This window comes from Canis lupus, chromosome 3, assembly GCF_011100685.1.
Source record: "Canis lupus familiaris isolate Mischka breed German Shepherd chromosome 3, alternate assembly UU_Cfam_GSD_1.0, whole genome shotgun sequence".
NCBI lineage: Eukaryota > Metazoa > Chordata > Mammalia > Carnivora > Canidae > Canis > Canis lupus.
Genome location: NC_049224.1, coordinates 11,713,365 through 11,740,010, shown reverse-complemented (window position 1 = coordinate 11,740,010; position 26,646 = coordinate 11,713,365). Strand labels below are relative to the sequence as shown.

At 35.6% G+C, this 26,646-nt stretch overlaps 1 long non-coding RNA gene across 1 annotated transcript in view; it reads left to right on the top strand.

Moving 5' to 3' along the window:
• Window positions 1-17,641: 17,641 nt before the first annotated feature.
• LOC119871074 overlaps window positions 17,642-26,646 on the top strand; it is a 246,458-nt gene continuing 237,453 nt past the window's right edge. Inside the window, exon 1 of the long non-coding RNA XR_005356620.1 lies at window positions 17,642-17,967. This is a non-coding gene — a long non-coding RNA (uncharacterized LOC119871074). The remainder of the gene's footprint in view (window positions 17,968-26,646) is intronic.

Here is a 26,646-nt window from a genome sequence, read left to right as displayed (position 1 = left end):
GAGGACAAGAGGGAATGCTAGCATGATTGGGCATATATACAACAATAACTCAAAAAATAGAGGTAGATAAGGGAGAAAAAGAATTTTATATAGAACTCGTATTTTTAGATAGGTTTGGGGCTTTATATTTTATATAAAATTGGACTTTATTCTAGGTAACCAGAGAAGCCATTGAAGAGTTTCTAACCAGAAGAATGGTATAAAGCCAATTATATCTCTAATGTAAAGGAATATTTTGTGGGGGTTCTTAAACATGGGATGATTTGTGGATATTCACTAGCAATATCAAAAACAATGTACTAAAAATTTTTTTAGAAGATAAGGTAATAACTCTTAACCTAACACCATACTTATTCATTCTTATATGACTAGAAGAAGTTATAATAGTCTATAAATTTTGATAAATAGCTGACCTGTAACTAATGTATAATGAGCTCCCACTTTCCATGTAAGAGATCTAGACTACTTTGGATATAAGAACTTCCTCAAGGGTGCCTGGGTGGCTTGGTCAATTGGGCACTGCTTTCAGCTCAGGCCATGATCTCAGTGTCCTGGGATCCCGCCCCATGTCAGGCTCCCTGCTCAGCAGGGAGTCTGCTTCTCCTTCTGCCTCTCCCTGTGCTGTGCTCTCTCTCTCACTCTCTCTCAAATAAATAAAATATTTAGGAAAAAAAAAAAAACTTCCTCAATATCGTGGTATAAGTACAGAGGAGTAAAACCCATATGTTTTTCACCCCTCTTCTCAGTCTAACCACAACAGTAAACCCACTGTGCTTTGTAAAGTTAAGAATGTCAATTATTAAAAGAAGGAAAAGGAGGAGAAGGAAAGAAAATTTTCATTAATTGACTCAAGATGGAAGTTAAAACTACATTAGTCTTTGTCTTAATTCAAACCACTTTAAACCACTACCAAAGATTTATCTAGCTGTCTTCATTTCTTTATCTTCCATTGTTTGTCTATTTATCTTTTTCCAGATTTGATATATTTTTTAAGATTTTTATTTTTTATTTACTTGAGAGAGAGAGAGAGTACAGAGGGAGAGGGAAAAGGAGTTTCCTCATTTAGTGGACAACCTGAATTTGGGGCTGGATCCCAGGACCCTCAGATCATGAGCTGAAATGAAGGCAAAGATTTAATGGATTGACCCAGCCTGGTGCCCCTGATATGAGAGATTTTTAACAGGAGAAAACAAGTAGAGATGGAAAAAAGAGAATGTGCAAATAAGGATAGAAATAGGAACCAAAGATAGGGAAAGGCAGCAAACTGTGAAAGTTAGTTACCTGGTTTTATCTTATTTCTTTAGCTAATTGTTTTGAGGAATACTTGGGATTATGCAAACAAAGCATTTACAGATGAATGGAAGATGTTCTTCTAACCATCCTAGAAATAGAGCCAAGAAATAGATATAATTACCAGAGTACAAAGCATCACAATGCCAATGACATAGGTATACATCAAGTTTAACATGCATATTGACTACAGACAATCATCTTTACCCTGCCCCACCGCCACCCGCAACAACTTTAAAATGACAGTAAATAAATTTTAAAAAGAAAGTGGACAAAACAATGTAAAACATATTAGACAAGAAATTGCAACAAATTTTTGCAGGGCAGGGGAAGGTCAAGAAACGGACACAAAATTGAGAAAACCTCAGAAATACCATTGAGAATAAGCTGGTATCAGCCACAGAATGCTCAGGACTTGAAGGTATCAAATACACTGAGAATGGATAAGAGTTAGGTCTGAAAATAGTCATGAAAAGCCTGAATAAAAACATGTTTGGGCTTCTATTTTTTTCCTCCACCCCTACTGGATTATTTATGCTAAGCACTACCATCTTGCTCCCCAAAGCGTAGAGTTCCAGCAAATGGTGGGAGGGAGGAATGAGATTTAAAGAAGAGGAGGAAATGATTAAGTAAGGTATAAATGAACAGTGGGACTCTCACCTCCTTACCTGTGCACCAGAACCTGGCCCTCACAGCTAGACACTACCCTGATACATGAGACTAGTGGCATTGCTCACTAGAAAAAAATGAGCAGGTCCAGGTTAAAAACAAATATGAAAACCACAGGTAGATTTATTTGGAGATATATCTCAGTAAAAAAAAGCTGATCTTCATTACAGAGATGCCCACTTTTGATAAGCACCATTGGCACATTCAAAGCTTACTATATGTTTCCTTACATTTACATATGAATAAGGGCATATGAATTACCAGAGATGTGACCCAAACTTCCACATATAAGACAGAATAAGAAAAAACACAAAAATAAAATATCAAGAAGAAACCAAGACAATGTAAGAAACAAAAGAACATTTCAGAACTTTACAATTAATATCGTGAGATAATACAAGATATTATATCCATTTTAAAAAGATGTTAGGGGGCCTAGCTGGTGCAGCTGTTAGAGCATGCAACTCTTAATCTCAGGGTTGTGAGTTCAAGCCCCAAGTTGGGCATGGAGCCTACTTAAAACAAACAAACAAACAAAATAATAAAAAAATATAAAAAAAGTTATTAAAAATAGGAAAAATTCAGAGAAAAAGAGCTTTTGAAAATTTTTGTAGTATATCTAATATTTAAAAATTGATTTCTAAAAATCAAGAACATTTTTGAGAAAATCAGGCAAGAACTCAAATAGATGGAAATATGGAAAGAAAGGATAAGTAAATAAGAGGACCATTTTAGGAACCATTTTACTAGGTTCCATCCAACCAATGGAAGTTCCTCAAAAAGAAAACAAAACAAAAAATGGAGGGGAGAATTTTTTTTCCTAAAATAGTATAAGCACAGATAAGAAAATTTTGTAAAGCATAAAGACATTAGACTCCAGATTGAAAGGGCTCACTAAGTGTTAGCACAATGAATTAAGAAAGCCCCTAATTAAAAGATATGACTGTGAAGTTTTGACACCAAAATTGGGAAAAGAATTTAAGAGCCTCCACACCCACAACAGTCTCCTACAAAGGATTTAGGAATCAAAATGGCACCAAATTTGAACTGCAAAGCCTGAGGTTAAAAGATAATGGAGTAATGCATTTGAAAATTAGAAGGAGTATTATTTTCAGGTTAGAATTTAACCAAAAGATCAATCAAGTGAGAGTACAGAATCAAGATATTTTCTGACATGTAAAATATTCCTACTGTAAATGATTAAGAATCCTTTCTTAGGAAGTACACTGTCAAAAGGGTAGAAATCAAAACAAAAGAGATGCAATTCCAAAAAAAAAATATACAACATACAAACGGGAGGGAAACACACTCCTGGGTAATAGCAGTGCAACAAATGTTGAAAGCAACAATTTCAGATTTAAATAGAAGGAGAGAGAGCTCTGTGAGAGAGGGCTTTGAGATAGGAGGCAATGATTAACCCCTGAACAAAGAAATCATTGTTCAAAAAGGAAAATATGAGAAGAAAATGCTATAAAGGATAGTATAGGATCACTTGACAAAATTGGAATATGAACTGTATTTACTGTAGAGAAATTGAAAATTTATGTTCACATAAAAAAACTTGTATTAAAATACTCATAGATGCTTTATTTGTCATAAATGTACTTTACCCAAATGTACTTTAGCAAGTAAATAGATAAACTGTGGTTTATTCATACAATAGAATGTTATTCAATAATAAAAAGAGAAAAGTATTGGTAGACACAGCTGCTGGTATGGTTCTCAAGAGGGTTATGCTCAGGGAAAAACCCAGTCCCAAAAGATTATATCATGTATGATTCCATTTTTTTGTTGCACTTCTCAAATTAACCTTGGTAGATGTTAATTCATAATATATTGGGAGAAAAGTTGCTCGGTTATTAAGCATCTGCCTTTGGCTTGGGTCGTGATCTCAGCTTCCTGGGACAGAGTCCAATGGTGGGTTGTCCACTCAGTGGGGAGTCTGCTTCTACCTCTCCTGCCCCTTCCCCTCATTCCTCTTCTCTCTCTCTCTCAAATAAATATATAAAATATTTTTTAAAAAATAAATAAGATCTTTAAAAAAATAAAATAGGGGCACCTGAATGGCTCAGTGGTTGAGCATCTGCCTTTGGCTTAGGGCGTGATCCTGAGTCCAAGGATCAAGTCCCACATCAGGTACCCTGTGAGGAGTCTGTTTCTCCCTCTATGTCTCTGCCTCTCTCTCTTTGTCTACATGAATAAATAAATAAAATCTTTAAAAATAAAAATATAAAAAATAAAAATAATAAAACAAAAATAAAATAAAATATTGGAAGAAAAGTTAGTAATCCATGTTGTTTTATACTTTTTTAAAAGTTTTTGGTTCCAGTTAGTTAACACAGCATTATATTACAGGTATACAAAATAGTGATCCAACAGTTCTATACATCACCCACTGCTTGCTACCAGTACTCTCTTTAATCCCCATCCCCTGTCTAACCCATCACCCCATCCTCCTGCCCTCTGGTAACCATCAGTTTGTTCTCTATAATTTAGAGTCTATTTTTTTATTTCTCTCTCATTTTTTCCCTTTGCTAGTTTCTTTTGTTTCTTAAATTCCACATACGAGTGAAATCATATGGCATTTTTGTCTTTGACTATTTTGCTTAGTATTATATTTTCTAGTTACATCCATATTGTTGAAAATGTCAAGATTTCATTGTTTTTTTACGGCTGAGTAATATTTCATTGAGTGTGTTTTGTGCGTGTGTTTGTGTGTGTGTGTGTTTGTGTATGTGCATGTGTTTATACCATTTTTCTTTATCCATTCAGAAATCAATGAACACTTGGGCTGCTTCCATACTTTGGCTATTATTGATAATGCTGCTACAAAAAGAGCTACATGTATCCCTTTGAATTCGTGTTTTTGTATTCTTTGGGTAAATAGCATGATTGCTGGTCTTAGGGTAATTCTATTTTTAACTTTTTGAGGAAACTCTATGCTGTTTTCCATGGTAGCTGCACCAGTTTGCATTCCCACCAAGAGTGTAAGAACGTTCACCTTTCTCCATATCCTTGCCAATACCTGTAGTTTTTTGTGTTGTTGACTTTAGCCATTCTGACAGGTGTAAGGGGATAGTTCATTGTGGTTTTCAGTTGCATTTCCCTGATGACAAGTGATGATGAGCACTTTTCATGTATCTGTTGACCATCTGGATGTCTTTTTTTAGAGAAATGTCTGTTGATGACTTCTGCTCCTCTTTTAATGGAATTATTTGTGTTTCAGGTGTTGAGTTTTATAAGTTCTTTATTTTGGATACTAACTCTTTATCAGATATGTTATTTGCAGATATCATCTCCCATTCTGTAGGTTGCCTTTTAGTTTTATTGATTGTTTTCTTCACTGTGCAGAAGCTTTTAATTTTGACAAAGTCTCAATAGTTTGTTTTTGCTTTTGTTTTCCTTGCCTCAGAAGATATATCTAGAAAAAAGTTGCTATGGCCACTGATGAAGAAGTTACTTCCTATGTTCTCCTCTAGGATTTTTATGGTTTCAGGTCTCACATTTAGGTCTTTAATCCATTTTAAATTTATGTTTGTGTATGATATGAGAGTGATCCAGTTTCATTATTTTGCATGTGGCTGTCTAGTTTTCCCAAAGCCATGTGTTGAAGAGACCAACTTTTTCCCATTGCATATTCTTTCCTGCTTTGTCAAAGATTAATTGACTGTATAATTTAAGGGGTTTTTTTTTCTGAATTTTCAATTCTGTTCCATTGACCTATGTGTCTATTTTTGTGATAGTACCATACCTTTTGATTACTACAGCTTTGTAATATAACTTGAAGTCTAGAATTGTGATGCTTTCAGCTTTGCTTTTCTTTTTCAAGATTGCTTTGGCTATTCGGGGTCTTCTGTGGTTCCATACAAAATTTAGGATTATTTGTTCTACTTCTGTGAAAAAATGCTGTTGGTGTTTTGACAGGAACTGCATTAAATATGTAGATTGCTTTAGGTAATATAAACATTTTAACAATATTTGTTCTTCCAATTCATGAGCATGGAATGTCTTTCCATTTCTTTTTGTTGTCTTTAGTTCCTTTCTTTGTTTTCAAAGTTTTCAAAGTACACAGGTCTTTCACCTCTTTGGTTAGATTTATTTCTAGGTAACTTATTATTTTCGGTGCAATTATAGATGAGATTGTTTTCTTAATTTCTTTCTACTCCTTTATTACTGGTGCACAAAAATACAACAGATTTCTGTACATTGATCTTGTATCCTAAAACTTTACTGAATTATAATACTTTCTTGAAATGACAAAACTATAGAAATAGAGAACAGATTAGTGGTCACCAAAGATTAGGACTGAAACTAGAGTATGGGTATAAGAGCTAACATGAGAGAGTTTTGGGGAGTTGATGGAACTAGTTCTGTATTTTGATGTGGGGGTAGTTACATATATCTATAAAAGGTGATAAAATTTCATAAAATAATACACAAGTATACATGTCAAAGCTAAGTTAAGGTCTATAGTTAATAGTAAATAATAAATAGTTTTAAACATTGTTCAATTCCTTGGTTTAATTATTATTTAGATGTCAGTGGTAAGTAATATACTGTCATTGGACAAAGCTGAAAGACTAGAACACAGACACTATACAATTTTTGAAACTTGTATGTGAGTCTAAAATTATTTTCATAACAAAAATTTAAAAAAAAATACTCCTCCCAAAGACTTTTCCCAGATATTCTGATTCAGTAGGACTGAAGAGAGGAATAGGAATTTGTATTTTTGCAAGTTCACCAACTGGTTCTCATGAGTTGTTGTCACATTTGAAATACCCTCATAAAATGTATGATGTCCTCAAAAGTTCCTTTGGCAATGAAGACAACAGCAAGTACTATACAACAGTTCCTATAATGCCTCTTATTGCAAACTGAAGTTATCACACCAAAAGACAAATAACAAATCCACGAGGGGCCAAAATAGTGTACATCACATCCCTGTGACATGGCTGATTTCCAGATAGCCACTGAATGAAGATTAGACAGCTTCAAATCTTTCAAGCAACATTCAATAAGCATTATTTTCCTACATTTAAATGTCTCATAAGATGTTTCATGATGCGGATTAAATACAGATGAACCTGATTTGATGTTACACCAAATGGAGAGGAAGGGTGACATTCTTTTAAGAGTACTACAGAAGATCCCTACTTGAAGAGTAGACCTCCCACCTTTAAACACAAGTAGGCTAAAGAAAAATATGTAAAAAGACCAATATTTTTATAAAATCTAAGTAGAATTAAATGAGTAATTGAGGCCTAAAGCATTATCTTTTAATTACAAGGGATCTATAATGTGGTTTATCTAAGTATCAGACGAGCTCAATGGAAAAGGTCTATAATGTGGTAAAGTCTCAACACTTCTATACTGCTTAGTTAACATCAACTTTTATCATTTTACTACCATAAGATTTTTATTCTGAGAATGACTAAAGTCTAAATATTTTCTCCCAGTTATTTTGTCAATATAAAAATTAGATGGGGGATCCCTGGGTGGTGCAGCGGTTTAGCGCCTGCCTTTGGCCCAGGGCGCGATCCTGGAGACCCGGGATCAAATCCCACATCGGGCTCCCGGTGCATGGAGCCTGCTTCTTCCTCTGCCTATGTCTCTGCCTCTCTCTCTCTCTCTCTCTCTCTGTGTGACTATCATAAATAAATAAATTTAAAAAAAATTTTTTTAAAAATTAGATGGCTAATATTAGTAATGATCTCGACATTTTCTCTAAGCATATATATTGTAAGGAAAGAAGACAACTAACCATTCAATAGACCCATTTTTTAGCATCTCTCCTATATATCAGTTACTATGTTAGATACTGAGATTAAAAAATGAATAGTATATTGTTTCTTTCCTTAAGAAGTTTGTGTCTACTGGAATGAGGAAAAAGTAAACCAACAACTGAATATATTAATTGATTGTGGTATAGGTAGTTTTTGATTTGATTTTTGAAAGCTGAATAGGATCTAGCTACATGATGAAAAGATAGAACATCATAGGAAGAGAGAAGGGTTTAAGCAAATGCATAGAAGAATTCAGTATATAATGTGTTCAGGTAACAGTGACTCTATCTAAGGTAAATGACACATTTAGGTATAGGCTTGTGAGCGGCCAGGTAAGTACCTAAAGCCAGGTCATGATGAGGATCTTTCTCATGGTAGTCTGGTGTGCAAGGCCACCTTGAAAGTATTCAAGTATTTTGAAAACAGCTTCCAAGTAGTAGTGTTGACACTGGATTATAATACGATTAAGTAAAAGGCAAAGAGAAAAATGAAATTATTGGGATGCCTGGGTGGCTTAGTGCTGGAGCATTTGCCTTTGTTCAGGAAATGATCCTGGAGTCCTGGGATTGAGTCCTACATCGAGCTCCCTGCATGGAGCCTGCTTCTCCTTCTGCCTGTGTCTCTGCCTCTCTCTGTGTGTCTCTCATGAATAGATAAATAAAAGCTTAAAAAAAAAGAAAAAAGAAAAATGAAATTATTGAACTAAGAAAATGGTTTGGGGTGCAGAAGAATTATCCATTATGATTATTTCCATTGTCATCACAACTTATACTGGTTTTTGCACATTGGAAAGCCACTCATTTTTAAAGCAGCTGAAACAGTCAAAATCCCAAAAGTAGATTACATTTTACCTATAAATATATAGTCAAACCATCTATATACAATAATTTGAAGAAAATTTTAAAACTTTCATGTGTAGCCAAATCTCTTTTAAAAGAAAAACAAGTGTCCTTTGGATTGGAAACACCATCTGGATCACTTCAAACCAACCAGGCACTAAATGCAGCACTGAAAAGCCTGAAGTCTGAAATATATAAACAACAACCACAAAAAAACCTTAAAAGAGATTTCAGATCTTTAAAAAATTCCCTCCAGTAAGGCAGGTTGGCATTTCCTACACTGCACCTGCGTACATTAAAATGTCCTGTGACTTCCTAGAAGGGATATTGTGAAGATTAACAAGATCATGTTATTTAAAGCTCTTTGAGTTCCTCAGAGTGAAGCTCTGTGAGTTCAGGTGTAACATTCATTTTTCACTAAATAGTCATTTGAATCCCAGTTACAAGTAATATCAGAGTGAAGCAGACCCAACTTCCTTTCAAAGATCTTACTACCTACATGAAATAGATAAATAAAATTCAGTAGAGGCTTAGTAGAGGCTTAATTAATGTTTGAATTATTGAGCAAGAACTGTGCTAAATAACTGCATCCACATTACTTATAGGTGTCTTGAAAGACTCTTAATCATACAGAAAAAAAAATGTTTTACCCTTGTGAGGATAATGGAAGAATTTCCTCATTGATTATTTAGGTTGAGGGAAGGAAGGAGTAATATTGTAGGTAAGAAGAAATGTAGATTAAAAAATTAACTTTTTAAAGTATGGGCAAACCAAATTTATTTATTTAATCAACTCAAGCAGTCAGTAATATGTATCCAATGCTCCTTGATGCTGGGTATTCTGAGAAATTATAAAAACTAGTCAATTCAACAAAATAATCGAGTCATTTTGTTTTTTGAAGAGACTTAAATTTTATTGGTGAAGACATTGTAATGACATAGGTGCATTCACAATGTAAATATTACCTGGTGTTTGCTAATAATACTGTCCATGAGGTCTATGCCAAAGGCTGTTAAAAGTGAAGATCTGCCCTTTTTTCACTTCCATTAATTCATTCAAACAACATTTATTGATTATTACCTGAAACAAATTCTTTTGTAAATGGGCTAGCATGGCCTGCATTGTAATCCCTTTGTTCATTCAAACATTTATTAGTACCCACACACAAGGGCAAATACAAAATAAAATAAGCTGTAGTCAATGTCCTTAAGGTCCTTTTTCAATAGTAGTAGAGTCAGATATGTAAATATATAACAAATTCATCTTATATGTAAGGTAGAGTAGTAATTAAGATGTATAAATAATTTAATGAAAGCTAAACGCTAAGTCAAGAGTTCTCAAACCTCAGGACATTTTGGAATCACTGGATTTTTTTTCTTTAAATACAATGCACAGCCCGTCCTTCTTCCAATTCTGGTTTAATTGGGCTAGAATGAAAAACTAGAGTTTTTTTTGTTTTTTTTTTTTTTTAAGTTCTACTAATTCTAATGTGTGTCCAGAGTTGAGGCGAACCTAATTGTTTGCTTAAAAGATTAGGAAGAGACAGGTAAAATGCAGTGTTGAAATGGATATAGGTCCTGGGAAATCCTATGGGAAACAAGGGAGATAACTAAGTATAGCTATTGCCTAAATTGAATGAAATATGGTAGTTCTATTATAAGGATTCAGAGGAAGATAGAAGATCTACTAATAATATCCATATAATATCCTCTTAGTCCATGAGCCCTAAACTAGGACCAGATACAACCAAAACCTATGTGAATGTTTACTCTTGGTGTCTCAATTTCCCAATTCTTCTAATTCTTCAAGCTCATAACTAATCAAACCCTCCAGGGAAAGTTTCTGCTACATGTTATTTTTGAAATTAGAGTGATCATGTAAAATGTTACATTCAAGGGACTACATTTAAAAGCAAACAAATTCCAGGCATCATGAAGAGGACAGTGGAGATTCTCAGGGCATCATCAATGGCCGTAAGCTTCGAAGTACCAGAAGGCAATAATAGTCTACGCTGACAGCATATCCCATCAGGAACTAAGTTCTACAATTTGGAGTTCTCACTCGGTTTTCCTTAGTAAAAAAAACAAAAATAAATAAAATAAAAACACAGGACTGTCTCTATGTAAGAGTTTTTCAAGAAGTTCAACTTCCACGTGTTTGCAAGCATTAGATTTACCATGTCCACAGCAATGATGAGAATACAAATCAGGTAAAAGGTGATCTTTTATTGAGCCAAGCAAAGAGAGGCTTAACATAAATAAAACCTCAGGACCAAAATGTACTATATTGAAATTCTCAATCATGAATTACCCAGAAAAGCCTGAGACCAAAATTTTACAGCCTTATAAAAATATTTTCTCAGTAGCATCACACCTTCATGAAATAATTTAAAGCATGGCTTGTAGGTTGGATTCAGCACAGTTGGAGAAAAAAGAATCATATAAATGAATAGGTGAGTTTCTCCACCAGTAGGTTTTACACATTCACCCCTCCTTCACTACTCTTTTTGAAGCTTGCCTTGGATTCAAAAGATGACTCTGTTTAAGATTCTCTAATTGATAAGCATAAATACATCTTTAGAATACACATAAAATTTATATACCTTGAATTGTCATCAAACACCCATAATGTCATTTTTCTAATTTAAATATGCTGTGTTCCAACCTTGTGTTAACAAGGTTTTTTCTTACTGTTTGGGGTGTTTGAGCAAGATGTGGGATTATGTAAACATGTACAGATAAAATTTAAGTAGCGTTCTTTATAGCTAACATGCATGAGTAGTCAAAAGAAGTCTTTTAACTTTAAGTTTTATTACAGAAGAGATAATAAAGATACACACTTTTTTTTTTCCTTTTTGATTTTTTAAAAATGGCAAGGGAGATCATTGTATGTTTGTTCTTGGGTCATATTATTTGTCATTGGCCCCCGTGAGGTATTTAGTTTTTATTCCTCATCTATTGCTATAAACCTCTCAATTTGTTGTTTTGGGTTTTTGTTTGTTTGTTTTTGTATCACTCATACAACCCCTACTTAGTAGTATGGCACCATCACTACCAAAGGAGAAACTGGGAGGCTGGAAGTCCGTTCTCTAAGCAGTTATGATCACAGAAATCTCCAAGTAACTCAATGCTGCTGTATGAGGAGTCCCATTTGGTGACCTGAAACAGTCTTCTATTTAGCAGAAATGTCAATTCCTTGAAAACACTCAGGGAATAATAGTAATAAGACACAATGCAATTAGATATGTGAGACATCTTTTTTCACTAGGCTAAATCTAAGCTAGAAAGAGTATGTGACCGCAACAAAAAAAAGACAAAACATGGCAAGGACACTTGGTCCCACTTTATTGCATCAATTTCATTACTATACAAAAAGAGAGATTACCATCAAAGGTGGCATCTTCTGAAACAAAGGACAGAAGTCAACATCTTCTCGAGCAGGAGGCAATGTCAATATGGTATCTCAACCCCTCTTTTGACGATGGCAAAAGTATTTTCTCAAGCAGCTGCTGAAATACATTTTGCTGAATTTTCACAAAGAGCATGATGGTTTCCCTTCCCTGACAACACTCTTACATGTGGCTGGCTTTCATCCTTTGTCTTGTCACCTATGCCCAAGCAACAGTCCAATCCCTCAAATTAATCTTTGTATCCAATGGGGAATCACAAGGCAGGTAGACACAGGCGTTCCAAGTCATATATTATATTAAAGATTACAAAGATAACAAAAGCTATATAGCTTACTTAATCTATTTGGGTTGCTATAACAAAATATCACAGACTGGGTGGCTTAGAAGCAACACAAATTTATTCCTCACAGTTTTAAAGGCCAGAGGGTGGAGGATTCCAGAATGGTAGTGTGAGGACCCTTTTTCAGGTCCCAAACTTTTCATTGTATCTTTTTGGGGTGGAAGGAGTGAGAAGTTTCTGGTCTTTTCTATAAGAGAAGGATATTCATGAAGGCCCCACACTCATGACCTCCCAAGGGTCCCACCCACTGTCTCTTGGGGGTTAGGGTGTCAGCACATGAATTTGGAGGGACACAAATCTTCAGACCGTAGCACTATGGCTTCTTAAAGGTTTGGGCTTTCCCTGGCTTTAGTAATAGAAAATGTGTGTCTAATAAAATAGCAGATACAAGATATTTTATATATCCAGGGTTGGGTTGGGTTTTTGTTTTGTTTTGTTTTTGCAATCCTGGTGAACAACATTGCCTTGGGTAAGTATGTAGCTTATGTATATAAAATATAAGAAATGAACTGAAAATCCAGTACATCAATTTCATGACAGAGATTGTCTTTGGGAAGGAAGGGAAACTGATAGAATGACAGGGAGTTGTTATAGGAGCCTGGCTAAATTTTTAATGTCTTTTTCTCTACAAGGTGATGGGGCAAATGTAACTAGAGGAATGTTTTAATATTGCATGTTATGATGGGTGTTTCTTTTTTCTGTATCTTAAGATCTAAAAAAAAACCTAAGAAAACAAGACTATTAGCTGATCACATGTCCATTGTGCTGTCTCTTTTTAAAGGAGATTCATGCAATTAAAACACCCATCCTTGCTGTCCAATTAGCAGTTGCATCAAAGAAATTTTTATTGGGCATTAATCAATTCAAGATCACAATTTTAATGTCACTAGTCATCTGCTTTTAAATAAATACATTAATATTCAAATTCATGTGTAAGTGCCCCATATATCTGATTAACTGGAAGTTAGGCAAGCCTTAATATATGCAGAACACCATTCATGTGCTCTAAAAGCAAATGAAGAAGCTGGAATAAATATATTATGAGTTATATGTGTCTGTCTTTTATGGAAATGAAGAAAAATTCCCTCAGGAAGAACCCAGATACTTGGCTGTTTTTATATTTTACAAGTTATAGTGCAAAGAAGTACTGTACCTGGCAAAGCATCAGTAAGGATAAGAATGAGTACATTCATTTATAATAATAAGTTATGAATAACATTTATATTACATATATGCATCACACATAGTAAGTACATGTGTATAGAATTTCTTTGAGTTCTGTGTTGTTTATAAGAACTTTTCAAAAAGGATCCCAAAATTATTGATGACTGTTTACTTTCAGCCCATGAATCATTTCCTGAAGATATTTTACAATTGTGATTCAGCTGGGCTTTTAACTTACTTATTTATTTTTTTGATTCCTTTTTTAAAAGTCACCATTTCTGTATTCAGATTATTCACAGGTTTGGGCCATCTCATGGGGTAACCACCAGACACATCTGTTGAATTCTTCCAAAACGATGATAGCAACAATAGTGCACTTACAAAATAAAGGCCAGAGAGTGAGTCTTTTCAAAACACAACAGGGAAAATCACCCGAAATGAGAGAAATGAGATAACCAGCAGATGCTCCAGAATATGGAAGTCATCTGTAAGCATTTAGTGGGATGGAGAATGCTCAAACAGTTCCCCATTTGCCAGACGCCCGAAATAGAGACAGATGAGCTATTTCTCTGAACTTCGACAACAGCGCCAGCTGAAAAAGCAGACCCTTTCTGCCAAGGGTCACTTGTTGAAACTGTTGATTGTAAATCAGGGTTCTCCTTTTGGACTTATGGTACCCAGAAAAATACAACCAAAATGTTCATATGTGCAGCTTACCTGGGGCAGGAAGATGATCATCCTCGGTGGCTGAAGGTCTGTGGGGGTGGGGACAAATGGTTTACATGTCTTGAACAAAGATACCTTTTACAAAACCCACATGTTGTACACACTGTTTCTTACCTTTCCTTGACGAGTAAGAAATGTTCCCAAACAAAATAACCCACATTTCAACTGCATTGGTAAATAGTGGTAAGGATATTTAGGTCTGGAAATAGTCATGAAAAGGCCCTTTATGTATTTTTTTCTCCCTAAAATAATTGCTGCTGCATTACACCGTGTCTTTTAACCTGTTTTAGAAGAAAGGAATGCCTTTGTGTGAAGTATATTATTTGGAATCCTTTTCCTCATATTGTTTAGATCATGAGTCTGTTTTTTTGCACTTGCTCCCAGGGTGTCTGAAACATTTAAAAATAACAGTGGGTAGTCAGAACTGCTCGTGCTGGCAGTGGATGCCTTACAGTTTGCCATCATATAAATGCCAATTTTGCTTTCATTTATAGAGCTAAGCAGAGATAAATCCCAGTAGCACTGAAAGAGGTCTCTAGATTTCATAGTTTGCTTCATTTCTGTGTGTGGCCTGACCACTCAACCCCAAGCCTCTCTGTTCTTCTCCATCCTGTTTAAACTCCATTACTCTTTTCCTTTAATTTTTCCAGCTCTCTCAAGAGGCTAGGGGGATCTCTAGTATGGAGAGGATATATTCTAGGTCAGTGGTTCTCATGCTATGGTCCCAAGACTAGCAGCATTGCTTGAGAACTGTTAAAAATACATATTCCTTATATCTCACCTATTGAAACAGAAACTCTGGAGTTGAGGTCCAATAATCTGTGTTATTAAGCCCTCCAGATCATTCCGATGCAAACCAAAAAATTTTTGAGAAAAACTAGTTTACACCACAATGCAGAATTTCCCCTAGGAACTCTGCTAACCGTCACCTTTGGAACACTCCACCAATTTTCCCCACAGAATTCCCCATATGAAAACCTGAACATTTTCAGAGGCCCTTTTTGCATCTAAACTATACTGGTCTCAAAGTATAAGAGGAATGCCATTTCAATTAAACCTGGTGTCAATTTTTGGAGTAGGTAGTGCTGGTTTAATTTGCATTAAGAATTTCGGCCAAATCAGAAAACTAGATCAGCTAGACTATAGCCCCAGTACCTTCTAAAAATAACACACTTTCATTTTCCTCTCCACTAATGTATACCAAAAGGGAGAGTTTAAAGCCTTGCAGAATAGGACGGCCAGCTGTGCAGAAGACAGGCACTCCAGTTGGTTGATGAATGGATTATACCTGCCAGTGAAGTATCCTTATTGGTGGATAAAAATAACTGATTGATTATCTTCCTTACTGGGCTTTGACTGTACTATTCAACTGAATGAGGCTTTACAGGATTTTTTTAGGTTATATTCCAAAAGAATGGTTGGTCAAAATATGCAACTGAGGAACTGCAAAGTCAGGGCTTTATGACACTTAACTAAAAACTGGTAACACTGGTAACACTACAAACACAAAGAAAACATTAAAACACTACAAACACAAAGAAAACATTAAAAGGGATTTTATGAAGTGATGAAGTTTACGAATCACCTCAGAATAAAAGTATTGAATATATATCAAGAAAAGAGATGACTGTCTACTTTGTTGTTGTGCCTCTCAAAGGTATTGTTAAGATCCGTGGAAAATATGTCCTCAATGTCACACATAATCTTCACAAGACCCACTTCCTAAGATCCATTCCTATGTAGAAATTACATTTTTTTTTTTTGTCCTCCACTCAGCCTGTAGCCCAGGTAAGTGCCCTGCCCATACCACCTCTGTAACCTCTGGAAGCCAGGTCGAGAAAGGTTGCTTCCTAGGGGAAAGACTAGAGTAAAGACTGGGCTAAGGAAATGTCTAGAGGTGGAGAAGGGCTCAGTCATCAAAATCAATCAGCAGTTCCTTTGTTTCCAAAATGGAAACAAGATTTACTTTTTTATTGATTGATTGATTGATTGATTGATTGATTTATGAGAGAGAGAGAGAGAGAGAGAGTGGTGGGGGAGCAGAGGGAGAGGGAGAGGAGCCCAAAATGAGGCTTGATTCCCAGGATCCTAGGATCATGACCTAAGCTGCTTCACCAACTGAACCACCCAGGTGCCCAACAAGATATACTCTTTATTCAAGAAACTTCACCATCAAGTATTGTGGCAATTTATTTCAAAATGAAAATCCCATTTCATTCTGTATTTCTCATTTATAAGGGTTGAGAAGACCAGACTGTTACTTGGCACTGCCCAGATGCTAGCTGAATTCTAGAGTTGGTGGTCCAAAGGTAAGTTCACACCCTCTCATGACTCAGACCCACAGGCTCAAGTTGTTTGCTCAAGAATCCCTGAAGCTTTTAAAAAAAAAAAAAAAGAATCCCTGAAGCTTTCTTAGCAGGAGCCAGCCAAGCAGCCAAAAGAATTTCCAGGCTTCCAAGATGATTGGAATATAATATACAGTGTTTCAGCACTGAAATGATGCCCTTAATTATTGAGAATATACTTGAATGCCTGCTATTTGCAAAGATAACCTTAATGCACTGAAAAAGTAAGAAATGTATAAGAACATTCCTGTCCATTTCAACAATAATTTGCCCCTCAACTGGAAACAACAAGCCAATTGGAATGAAATGGCATTGGGATGCTACAAAGGAGTGCAGTCACTTCAAGTCAGGGTATTAAGTGCCACTGCTTTGCACCCTGTCCACTTTCTATACCCTTCAACTCTCTGAAAGAAGAAAGTATGCTACAGAAACTCTGTTATCTGTAGACCTTGGAGACATTAATGAAACATGAACAAATACAACAGGCATTAAAAAAAAAAATAGGGACTGCCTCATGTTTCAATTACTTTTGACAAAATAGTCTATGCCACACTCTGCTCAGAAATAAGGTCTTTGTTGCAAATACAGAAACATTCCATCCTAATGATTAATCTGAATAGTCATAGAAAGGGGAAAATTCACAGGGAATAATTCATATCCTTCTCTTCTAATACTAGAGGTAAATCAAATATCACAGAAATTCTGCTTCTAAATAAAAAAGTGAAAGTATTTAGCATTCTAATTGTGGTCTTTTTTTTTTTAATGATATTTTTTCTCTTCACCTCTGTAAGTCGATCCAAAATTCAGAACATTTATACACACACATACACACACACACAATGTATATAGTATGTATATAGTACACATAGTATTTGGTTGCATTTTAGCAACTAAAATCCCTTTTGTGAAATGAACTTTCCTCAGTATGACACTACATCCCCTAGCAATACACCATGGTGTTTCCAGAACATAACAGTATGTTCTGAACTTAGAGCTATGTGAACAAATTCACACTCAAAGGAAAACCAGCAAAGTACCTGGCTTGCTTCCAGTTTCACTTTCCTCATTGTTTTGCAGAAATGAAGAGCAATTTTGTGGTTGAAAATGAAAATGTCTTTTCCCAACTGTGATCAGCTCTTCTGACCTGGCAGATATGATTTCAAGCCTGTGTCTTTCAGGCCTTGAAATCTGCTTCAAAACAATTTCTGCTCAAGAGGACATTCTCGGGAAGTTTTAATGCATCTCAAGTCCTGGCCTACATTTTCTGCTTGATTTTACCTTGCTTTCTTGCATATGCAACTTCTTATTAGAGTATCATAAGTTCTCTTTTATCCCAAGGCTTCCCAAGAAGAAACATACTATCCAAGGATGTGACTTTGGGCCATTTCAGGATGCACAGGTAAGAGTTAAGATTAATCAGCTCTTTAAGTCAAGTACCTCTGGGGCTAGGCTCAATACAACATGGTCCTCGAATAACATATAATTTAGACAGTTCAACTAAGGTCAAAATCAAAAATCCTGATTGGCACCAAAGCTGTTCTTTCGTTTCTTTTACATGTTTTATTTTATTGTCACAAAATAGAGGGCTTTATAGGGGAAAGCCACTCTTGGATTACAGTAAGATTTTTTAACAAATTATGTAATCACTTTGACTGATTTCACATTAAATATTTACAAGGCAAGGTAGTTATGTAAAAACAAACGTAACTAAACTTTGGAGAATTAGCTACTAGAATCTCATTGGTGAACTTAACTATTTTACGTTGGTATTATATAAGCAACCTCAAAAAGAGAAAAATAAACAATAGATAAAAGTTACTGGATGGAAGTGGTTTTTTTTTTTCTTTAACATGTAGAAATGGAGGAGTGAATTAGTTAAGAGTTCTATGAAAAATGATATAAATATGAATTTAAATTAGTGATAATGCTTTAACCTCTAGTGTTCTAAAAATGTTAACATTATTTCAGTTTTAACAATTACAGATGGAGTTAAGTATACATCTTAAATTCAATTCCATTGACTAGAATTTGAAATTGAAGTTTTCCCAAATCTCTAAAGTTTGAAATCATTCAAAATATATTATATCTTGCAAACTAAACAAAATAAATCAAAATCTATAAATTTTCAAGAGTTTAGGATGAAAAAGGTAAAAAATTTGCCCCTCTCCCACCATCTCCCTTTTCTTTATATGCCTCTCTCTGCTGGTTCACCCCTTTCAGTGCTTTATTTATTTATTTATTGAAGTACAAAATTCATAGTGGGTTTTCATTTCTATTTTCATAGGCTTCTCTGGTATCTTAAAAAAATCCCTTAAAAGGGATATCTTACCAGGGCATGCCTGGGTGGCTCAGAGGTTGACCATCTGCCTTTGGCTGGGGTTATAATTCCAGGGTCCTGCATCAGGCTCCCCACAGGGAGTCTGCTTCTCCCTCTGCCTGTGTCTCTGCCTCTCTCTCTGTCTCTCATGAATAAATAAATAAAAACTTTTTTTTCTTAAAAAAGGGGTATCTTACCAATTTCAGAGGCTGAACACTTTGTATTGCCTCCCTACTCCCCAAAATTAATTAATATCATTAAGTACCTTGAGAAATGAAGAGGTAAATTTTTTGTTATAAATCCAAACACATTATTAAAATCCATTAGATTCTGCTCCTATTAAAAAGGATACAACTGTTAGTTAAATAATTTAAGGAACTGAGGTTGAGTTGTTTTAAAATATGCTGAAAATTGTAATAGAATCTATTGGCTTTCTGAAAGAAGAGCTTGCTTAGGCCTCTTGACTCTCACCTTGATTAGCATATATATCACTGCTGGGCAATGTATGCAACCTACAGAATTTAGCAAAATTTTACCCTGTAGAATAAAGTAGAAGCTGGAAGAGAAATAGTGCCTATGAATTTTCTTGCTTTTTATATTATGGAAAACTCAGCCATAATAGGTCCCTCTGCAGTAAGAACAGCCACAAGCGTTAAGATGGGAAGAAAGGTTCTGTGTCAATCATCTCTCTCCTGTCTTTCCTAAAATGTCAGAAAATTATAGAAATGTGAAGCCAGAAGGGAAGTTGAAGATGACCTAATTGAGTTACATTGTTTAAAAAATTATGAGAATATGATCTGCATAAATTAATTGACTTATCCAAGGTCATACAACTACCCGATGAGAAACAGAAATCTCGAGTTTCTCAACTGTTCTACCTTATAGAAGCAGAGTAGGACACTTCCCAGCTTAGAGCCAAAGACAGAGAAAATCTAGATGTACTATTTCAACAGGAAATGATGCTTTCAGTCTGTCTCACATCTCCTTCATGACTACCTCAGCTCTTCCAATTGGTAGAAATAGCAAAGCAAGAAGGAGCACAAATCTATTTTTCTGGTCAAAGTTTTTAAATTCTAATTCAAATAACCGTTTCCCTCTCTAGCCTAAAAGTTAAAATTTAAATTTGTTGTTAATTTAAAAGTAATGGAAAATATAACTTTGTTTCTTGCAATATCTAAACTTCTTACGCAAGACTTCTAGCCTCAGAGATAAATTACCAGTGGCTAGATATGTTAGTAGTCTATAAAGTCAAAGAGCTTCACAACAGGATGGTGGGCAGACAAAACCTAAAGAATGTAGCTTTCTTCATTTATTGCATATCATGTATCACATCACAGATGAAGATATTCACTCTGAAGTCAAAGGGTAAAATAATAATACTAATACCTACTACATGCTCAATTTCTATGTTGGGCAGAAGATGAGAGGATGAGTAAGGAACAGACCCTCCCTTCAGAGAGTTTATTGTTGAACAGATGAGACATGATGACATGCACACAAATGACCACAGTACAAAATATGTCACTTTCATTAAAAAAATAAATAAATAAAAGATTCTAAAGAGACCTGAAAGATACAGCTTTCTAGGGAACAGGAAAAGCATTATGAATTAAGTGGCCTATGAGATAAAACTTGGAAGTTCCCATAGGCCTGGGACTGGTAGGGGAGACGCCACCTCAGACTCTCTCCTATGTTGTCACTTCCCACCTCTGGCCTTTGTTCATGATGTTTATTCTTTAGAGATACCTGCCCTCACCTCCTCCATTGTTTGTGGAGTAGATGGGTGGATGGTTTTCAAGGGCCGAACGGCTTTAGAAATGCAAATAACTATCTATAAAGAACTTCTTAAACTCAACACCAAAGAAACAAACAATCCAATCATGAAATGGGCAAAAGACATGAACAGAAATCTCACAGAGGAAGACATAGACATGGCCAACATGCACATGAGAAAATGCTCTGCATCACTTGCCATCAGGGAAATACAAATCAAAACCACAATGAGATACCACCTCACACCAGTGAGAATGGGGCAAATTAGCAAGGCAGGAAACAACAAATGTTGGAGAGGATGCGGAGAAAAGGGAACCCTCTTACACTGTTGGTGGGAATGTGAACTGGTGCAGCCACTCTGGAAAACTGTGTGGAGGTTCCTCAAAGAGTTAAAAATAGACCTGCCCTATGACTTAGCAATTGCACTGCTGGGGATTTACCCCAAAGATACAGATGCAGGGAAACGCCGGGACACCTGCACCCCGATGTTTATAGCAGCAATGGCCACAATAGCCAAACTGTGGAAGGAGCCTCGGTGTCCAAGGAAAGATGAATGGATAAAGAAGATGTGGTTTATGTATACAATGGAATATTCCTCAGCTATTAGAAATGACAAATACCCACCATTTGCTTCAACGTGGATGGAACTGGAGGGTATTATGCTGAGTGAAGTAAGTCAGTCGGTGAAGGACAAACATTATATGTTCTCATTCATTTGGGGAATATAAATAATAGTGAAAGGGAATATAAGGGAAGGGAGAAGAAATGTGTGGGAAATATCAGAAAGGGAGACAGAATATAAAGACTCCTAACTCTGGGAAACGAACTAGGGTTGTTGGAAGGGGAGGAGGGCGGGGGGTGGGAGTGAATGGGTGACGGGCACTGGGGGTTATTCTGTATGTTAGTAAATTGAACACCAATAAAAAATAAATTAAAAAAATAATAAAATAAAATTAAAAAAAGAGAAAAAAAAGAAATGCAAATAACTACTTGCCAAGGGTTAAATCCCTGCCTCTGCCTTTAGTGGACCTCCTACCACCACCACCAACAGGGCCTAACAAAGCGCTGCACAAAAAGCAGCTGATTTACTCATTCACTCCTAGATGTTTTCCTGAAGATCTACTAAGTGTGAGACGTGTTCTAAGTTAAAGAAAGGATATACACAAAATTAATGTGGTCCTTAAGCAGTTGCAACAGTATCATAAATGTGATAACAGTTCACAGGATGGTAATGGTGGTACAAGGCAAGGACGCCTCTCCAGATTAGGAGGGTCAAGAGAGTTTTCCAGAGAGAGAATCACCAAGGATGATTAGGAGTTGGTAGGTGCCCTCATGCAGCAGAGGCTTGGAACTGCCACTCCTCAGGAAGCATGTGTTTTTGCAGTGAGGCAGTGACCGGTGGGAACCTCAGGCAGAGAGATGCTGCTTAACACTTGCAAGTGAAGATCTCACAAATGCAGTGGGGTTATGAGTTTACTGACCTAAGGTCAAAGGAAAGGGAGAGGGAGCTGAAGCTTTCCTAGGCTCTTTGAAAAGAGGGACTGCCATTGAGATTGGAGGCAGGGAATTTATTAAATAAAGGGGAAGGGACCTGAGATCAAGGATGGGGGGATTGCAGCTTTTGAAGCTCTCTCATTGCTAATTATAACCCGAGGTCAATCCATCAGAAGTCAGAACAGATAAAGCTTCAAATGGATAGGACTTGTTTTCATGCAAATATCTCTTGAAATGCAAACTAAAGGGGAAAAGAGTGTAAGAAAACACAGCATGAAAGCAGAGTTCGGCAGCAATTTCTTTTCTTTTTCTTTTTCTTTTTTTTTTTATTTTCTTTTTTTTAGCAATTTCTTTATGCTCAAAAAAAAAAAAAAAAAAAAAAAAGGCAACCCTGCAAGGAGAAAAACAACTGTAAAGGTTGTTGCAAAGTGTTCCCTGTAGATTGGAAAGTATGTTCCCTGTAGATTACGTTCATCTACAACTCTTTAAATTCCATCTTTCAAAACATTACTCTTAATTCTGTCTTTTATATCATTGTTCTCTCAAAGAGAATAGACCTTACGAACATCTTCACTTTATAATTTTAGCAGAACAGAGACTTAGAGCCCACCAATGCAAAGGAAATATTCCTTAAATAACAGAATGACGGCTCTGTGAAAACTGTATGCGGTGTCCTGATTATGGAGCTTGGACAAGAAAAAAAAAAAGTAGATTTAAAGATAGGGTACTTGACTCCAAAAATGGTGCTGTACGACTGAATATTGTGGGCTGAGGAAATGTGTTTTGTTCTGTTCTGTTTAATTCTGAAGTTAAAAGCAGTAGTCAAACCATGACAGCGAGGAGCTTTCTGCTCTGTTATATTACAGCTCACTTATTTCCCTCCAAATATTAAACAATGCCAAAAAAACTTTTAGTTATTTGGGATGCGATCCATTTTCATTTCACTCTTGTCCTTTTTTGGTTGTGAGATGACAGTTTAATATTCCAGGCTCCAAACCAGAGCTTGGCAAATGGATTTAAAAAAAAAAAAAAAGTTAAATGCCGTAGGGAAGAAAAAAGGTATGCAATTAATTTTCCACAAGAAACTGTGAAGCTGGTGCTAAAGATGACTATGTTGATTATCTATTTACCTCATACAACTCTTGAAATCTTTCAGAATACCAGAGCATGAAAGTAATTTTACTGAAGTCAGTTAACTGACTTGGTTTTATAGTATAAAATTTCACATTTATTATCTTCGACTTCAGTATTTTTTTAAAAAGTTGATATGTAATCATGTAAAATTAACTGCATTTTAATACAATGATTAAAAACCAAAGCTCAAGAACAGAGTTGAGTTTAAATCTCACTTGTGACTCATAAGCTGTGTCACTTTGGGAATGTTACTTAACCTCTGTTGGCTTTAGTTGGATCATCTTTAAAAGTGATATTAATAATTCTAAATTCATTGTGCTTTTCTGAGGATTAAGTAATATAAAACAGAGCTGATGCATATGAAAGAATGGATACATTATGAGCATTTAGTAAATAAGAGCTCTTATTATTATTGTTATTGGATGAATGTTCTTGTCCTGAAGATTTAGAAGTTTCCTTGACCAGAGTCACCTTTTAGTTCACATATCATAGTTTTTTAGGTATTTCTGTACGTTATCCCATTGCAAATCAGTGTCAGTGCAAATATGTGAATAACATCATAACTGGCTCCAAGAATGAAATACAACATTTTACTCAAATGATGGCTTTTTGAATATACCTTAAGAGCTGGAAGTTGGTCACTCAGCCCACGCTCAAAAATTGCCCTCTCATAATCCTGTATGCACATTTCAATAAATCAAACAGAAAAAACTCATTTTCCAGTTGCCTTGCTTAACACCAAACATGGTAGGGAACATAGCCTGTTAGTGACTAAGTAGCTTCAAGGCTTTCTTTCAAATCCTAGTTTAAAAAAAAAAAAAATGCCTATAGCTGGGAGAAATTCCATTTCTGAAAATGCTATGCACTGTTGATACACTTACCTTTTACTTAAGGAAATATTAAGTAAGTTTTTGAAGTACATTCTGGGTGTCATGGCCTTGGAAAATATGTCTAAGATGATCCTCTCATGGTTGTTTCATTCAGCATCAATTGGGACATCACATCTTTTTTATGTTTCTGACCCTTGAGTAGCTCTAGGGCTATAGCAAGGATTGAAATGTTGCTCCTGACTTATAGAGCTTACTGTCAGAATTGGGATAGGACCCTATGGTGCGGGCGGGGGGGGGGGGGAGAGAGAAAACGACAGACAACTAGAAATTAATAGGCATTGCTAATGTAGTGTATATAATACATTCTATAAAGGAGAAGATGTAAGATAATATAAGAATACATTTGATTTCTGGCAGGATGTTGAATAATGGCCAGGCTTTAATGAACCAGTCAATGTACATTAGTTGAGAACTAATGTTAGTGGGAAGAGATAGTTTGACAGTGGGAAAATGTTGTAGAAAAATAACTCCCATCATTTCTACTGGCCCTTGTCCTTGGTCACATCAGGTAAGCAAAAATCCGAACAGAAATTGCAGTCTTTTTAAGCAAATGTGGCTTTAGGCTGGGTTTCCGAGTACCTTTACTCTCTTACAGGTTGTCATCTTTAAATCCTTTCTGTGTAATCAAATACCACAATGATGTTGAGACTCTATTATGAAATAAGGAAAATAAATTATTGTAACCCAGAGCCTCAGTCCCCCAAAACTTTTGGTTGTAATTTACTCACGGAGTCTAGTTAAATCCCAAACATGAAATCAAGTCCTCAGCACCAGGGGAAATGGAGAACTCTTGACTAGCTGAATATTCACCATCTCTAACAACAGATTTTTAAGGAAAATATGTCAAATTCTATTCAGCATTAACTTAGTGCTAGCTCTTTGGAACTTGTGACACCATTTGTTTGATCCAAGTTAGTTTCTTAGCTTCTGGTCATCTATAACTATCTAAGTCCATCCTTGACAATTAATTTTTAAAAAGTACTTATGAGATGGACGGGATGCGGTTGCCTGGCTGGCTCAGTAGGTAGAGATGCAACTCTTGATTTCAGGGTCATGAGTTTGAACTCCAAGTGTGGCAAAGTTCACTAAAAAAAAAAAAAAAAAAAAAAAAAAAAAAGATTGGGTGGGAGGAGAAATCTTAATTATGCTGCTGATCTTTTCCCTAAAGTGCTCTATATAGATAGGTCAAGAAGCTATTCACATATTCACACAAGTGGAGACTTACTAATGATACCCTTACAATTCTTTCATTAAAACTAGAGAATAGTTCAAACCCCCACCCCCTGCTGCCCCTTGGTTCCTGTGAACTTTCCGATCCCAATCAATGGGAAGAGGTCTTGGCTTATTGACTAATTGCCCTTTATCTGTTATGACAGGAAAGGAAATTATGCACATTGTGTAATTTGGTGTATTTGACAGATAATTTTATCTCAATTTAGAACATCTAGCCAATGACAAGAGCTGAAATAAAGGTGAAGTGGTTATGAAATTGATGAATATCTAATATATATATATATATATACACACACACACACACACACACACACATACTCAAAGTATAATCTCCTTAAACAACTTTAAATCTTCTCAGAAATAGGGTAATAGTGAAGTTGCAAGAAAAATTTCTACAGAAAATCACACCTACAAACACAAGCACACACACATGCTTGGTGAAGGGCCTAAACTGGCTATGAGAAAAGTAGGAAAAATTAAAGAAGCAGTTACTATTTGTTAAAGCCTCAAGTAAGAAGCCCTCGTAAAGTCTATTACATGAGGGACAAAATATGCAGTACAATGACTAAAATTAACAAGAGTAAGTCTTTAAAATATTTATTAGTAGAAGAGGGCAGTGAAATATGTGGAAGCCCAAAGAACTTAATTTTATTTTCACAAAGGTCCATTTAAAAGGAAAGCTTGAAAAACTCTATCTACAGCCATACCATTCTGAACATGCCTGGTCTCTAAAACTGAAAGCTTACTTTGACCTCAACATATTTTTCCACTTTTGTGCAATATTTAGAAAAGGAAAATAAACAATTTTATTTAATAGAGTTACAAAGTACCCTTAAAATACCTTCATAGTTTAAAGGCAGTGTTTGTTTAGATCAAATCAGAGAGTGTAAGTGGGACACATTTTGGGACACATATGAGTCCAAATGATTTGAAAGCTGCAACATTAGAACTGTACCAAAGAGGAAACTAATGCCAGAGGTGCCAGATGCTTATGTATTGGTTCAGCATCAAGGCACCCGTGCGTTACAAGATTATACACAAATGAGATTAATCCAATGTGCCATTTAAATTTCAACCATATTCTAAAAAGCACAAGCACTCAAGAATTTACCTAGTTGTTACCAGAAGGAATATCAATTAAGGACTTAAGATATTTGTTGCTCCTGAGCTAGTTTGAAAAAGAGAGAATTGAGAGTACTCAGGATGAGATTTATTTTTTCATCAACAAATATTCATT